This window comes from Nannospalax galili, unplaced genomic scaffold (genome assembly GCF_000622305.1).
Source record: "Nannospalax galili isolate Female #2095 unplaced genomic scaffold, S.galili_v1.0 scaffold1051, whole genome shotgun sequence".
Classification (NCBI taxonomy): domain Eukaryota; kingdom Metazoa; phylum Chordata; class Mammalia; order Rodentia; family Spalacidae; genus Nannospalax; species Nannospalax galili.
Window position 1 is genome coordinate 6976930 of NW_008331995.1, and position 4153 is coordinate 6981082.

The following is a 4153-nucleotide window of genomic DNA, read 5'->3' on the forward strand; positions in this document are numbered from 1 at the left end:
GGGGGAGGGGGAGGGGGAGAAGAAGATGACGACAACGACGACCACCACCACCACCAAAAAGAAGACATAGCGAGTACAATCTGTTACCTATACTGCCTTTGGTTAAAGGAAAGAGAATCTTGCTATATACACTAGGCTGGCCTTGAACTCTTACCCTCTTACTTCAGCCTCTGAGTGTAGGGGTTACAGGTTTGCTCTACCATGTCCAGTTCAGCTTGTCCATTTTTCTAACTGACAGAAATATATATATGCATTTGTGTATAAATATATAAAATATATACTACAATTGTATATAAATAAATTGGAGAAAATAATAAGAAACTGATAACATGACTTTGGGAAGTTAAAAACCTGAACAAATCAGGTGTGGTGGCACACGACTTTAATTCTAGTACTCAGGAGGCAGAGGCAGGTGAATTTCTGTGAGATGGAGGCCAGCCTGGTTTACACAGCAAGTTCCAGGCCAGCTGGGAGTACAGGGAGCCTCTGTTTCAAAAAAATTCAAAACCAACTAACCAAACAAAACTCAAAAAATCCCCCCAAACAAAAAATGAAGAATAGCATATTAATCTTTAACTTTTTATGAAATGTTAAATGTGACATATTTTAGTGAAGAAAGAAGAAACTTCTGGTTTAATGTATTGGATCAGACACAGATAACACAATAACACTATAGCTTTTATTTTATTTTTAAAGATTTATTTCTTGCTTGTTTTTTACTTTTTTTAGACAGGTCTCCCTGTAGCCCCAGGGGGCCTGGAACTCACTATGTAGACCAGGCTGGCCTCCATTTCACAGAGATCTGCCTGCCTCTGTGTCCTGAGTGCTGGGATCAAAGGCATGCACCACCAAGCCATGTAAGATTTACTTTTATTTATGTGTATTTTTGTGTGTCTGTCACATGTATGCAGATGCCCATAGAGGCCTGAAGATGTTGTCAGATGCACAGGAGCTGCCACATGCAGTTGTCAGCTGCCTGATGTGGGTGCTGGGAACTGAACTCAGCTCCTCTGCAAGAGCAGCAAGTGCTCTCGACTGCTGAGCCATCTCTCCAGCCAGCTCCGGCACTGCAGCTTTTAAAGCATGTACAGTTCAATACTCTCTGGGTACTATTTCTGTGGACACATGTCGGGGTCACAAATGCTTAAGTACTTGTTTATTTACTTCATAGCCTTACCAAGTTCACAGGGATAACAGTTCTCTCCAGATTTTGACCTGTAAATATTGCCAATTCTGTGGATTGTTTAGATTTCTAGGGTTGTCCAACTGGTGCATTCATTTAGAGGCCAGTTTAAAGTGCTTACATAAAATTCAACTTAAAAGGACATGCTTTTGATGGGGGAAAGAGGTATCAAATTGCAACAAAGTCTGTAACGAACTAGAAGACATTGTCTACCCTATTTTGGTTCTTGAGTAAATAATTAAAGGACAAAACTTCAGGAAATTCCAAGTTGCCATTCAGTATAAACAGATAAGAAAAGTGGTCATAAATAATATAGCACAAGTAGTAAGAGCTATTCTTTATTGAGCAAGTACTTTTTGCCAACCAACTTGGAAACGTTTATCTATTAAACTTATACTGTATAATAAATATGCAAGGAAAGTGACAGGGCTGGGACTTTGAACCCAGGGCTTTCAATATGGGGTAAAGGAAACCAGAAGGTTGATCACGTTCTATAATATTGGTCTCAGTTTCCATTACCAGTTTTAACACTGTGTTTCTGTTTCTATAATTACAAGATAAGCCTGCTGGGAATTATCCCCAGATTTCTTGGAAGGAACATTTACAAACATCAGTAAGGAGATACATAGAACATTAGGGAGCTTCAGAGGTGTTAAAATATTTGAGATAAAGCACATGAAATACATATAGTTTCAAGTCTTTCAAGGTTTCACATGGCAGCTTAGACCAACTTTGAATAAGCCTTTTCCTTTAATTCCCTCTTCCGTTTCCTCCTCTCCCCTCCTCCTCCCCTTCCTTCCCCCTCCTCCTGCTCTTCCTCCTTTTATTCCCCCTCCTCCTCCTCTTCTTCCTCCTCCTCCTCCCTCTTCTCTCTTTTCTTCTCCTCTTTCTCATTCTTCCCTTTTTTCAGGGTTATTTGAAATAGGATCTTCCTATGCAGCCAGGTTAGGCTTGAACTGGTGATTCTCCTGTCTCACCCTCTTGGGTGCTGGGATTGCAGGCACACACCATCATACCCTTTATTCTTTGTTATAGAAAAGATGTGGCATAATTTAAAATGGGCAATGTGTTTTTATTTGAACTTGCATGGAACATTGTGTAAGAATGAATGGAGCAAGTTGTAAATAACATACACAGTGCATTCCAATTAGGTTACCCACAGAAGCACAGTCAAAACACTAGTAAATATGGATGAAAAATTTAGATAGAATTCTGGAGGGATATAGAACAAGTTGTTAATATTGGTTACGTCTCTGGAAGAACTGACAGAGTAGAAAGTAATAAAAGGTACTGGCCTCAACCATGACAAATATTTTCCTGAGGCGATAGCCCTGTGTACATAATAGTAAAGACTTGTTAAAAATATGAAAGTATATATCATAAATTACTTTTTTCCTATGTTAGAGATTAAGTCCAGGGCTTGCACACAGTAGGTGACTGATCTATCACTGAGCTACATGTTCAACTCTAGAAATTAGATTTTTGTGTTGCCTTTTTTGAGACAGAGCTTCACTGTGTTGCCAAGACTGGCTTTGAACTCCCTGTGCAGTACAGGGTAGCCTTGAACTCATGATCCCTTTGTTTCAGCCTCCAAGGGGTTGAGATTACAGGCGTGTACCACTAATCTAGAAATTAGACTGTTTTTTGTTTTGTTTTGTTTTGTTTTGCTTTTGAGACAGGGTCTCACTATGTAGATAGTCTGGCCTCAAACTCACATAGATCCGTGTGCCTCCTGCCCCTGAATGTTGGGTTGAAAGGTGTCCACCACCACAAGCTGGCCTCAACCTGGTGATTTTAAAGACTATTTAAATTTTGTCAATAAAATGAAAATCTTAATTAAAAAAAAGAAAATCACCCGTACTTTACCACTAAGATATAATAAATTTGATGTTTTTTCCTTGCTCCTTTTAAGAGTTTTCTTCAGCAAGTATGAGACCATTAACTTTAAGAAGGCAAGTATACTCAACTGTTCTCCATAAACCAAGTTTTTTCTTAACCAGATTCTGTCCATGGAGGCCCCACTGTCTCAGGCCTTCCAGCAGGGACAGAGATCAAAAGTCACTGCTGTGTTATAATGCCTATTTGTTATTTCTTCATCAACAAAGTTTACTCAGCAAATCTTTTCAAATGTGGAAGGCAGGAGTGGGGGGTGGGGGTGGGGTGCGAGGGGAGAGAGGGAGGGAAGGGATGGAAACCACCCTGGGGTTGAAAGGCCATTGTGGGGAGGGAGGGAGAGAGGGAGGGATGAGACTGCCCTCTAGGGGTGGAAGATGGCCCTGCACACAGATCTAGGAAGCCTCAGCAAGTGCGGGCTCAGGAATTCCATACCCCTCTGTCTAACACAGGAATTTTAGTGGGTCCTCATCATCATCACTGCTTTTCTTATGCAGTTGTGGTCGGTTTTTCCATTCCCTTTCTTGCTTCATGGACTGGAGTAAAAATAGTAGCCAGTTTCATTGACAAAATGTCATTTTCGTCTTTGCCTTCTTCCTCAGTTCACAGTTCACCACAGTCACAAGACTGATGTGGCACCAGGGCTGGAAAATGCAACTCAGCCAGTGCCCTGAGAGGAGCCCAGCTTAGTGGTTTCCTGGGGGTGGAGAGAGGAGGAGTGTTGAAGAAAAAACCTTCCAAAAATATTTACCAGACAAAGGACTAGGCGTGTGACCAAGACATTCCAAGGAGACACCCTTAGACATAAGCCATTTTTCCAGGCCTGTCCCCCGGAAGGATAGGAATGGCTAAGTCCTCCCTCCTTCCAGAAAGACCAACTCAGGCTTCTTCTGAAAATAAACACAGCTGGAGCTAGAAGATACTTTCCCCAGCTGGTCAGAATTAGAAAATAGAGGTGCTGTCACCTGTAGGGGAGTTAGGTAGGTGCTGGAGCCAGGGTTTTTGAATGTTCTTTTTTTTTTTAAGTTTTAAGATTTATTTTACTTTATGTGCATGAGTGTTTTGCCTGCATATATA

The 4153-nt window shown here is 41.1% G+C and overlaps 1 protein-coding gene across 2 annotated transcripts in view; it reads right to left on the minus strand.

Moving 5' to 3' along the window:
* The window catches only part of Frmd4b (FERM domain containing 4B), a 372580-nt gene that overhangs the window by 130396 nt on the left and 238031 nt on the right, over window positions 1-4153 (minus strand). The gene's annotated exons all lie outside the window — the stretch shown is intronic.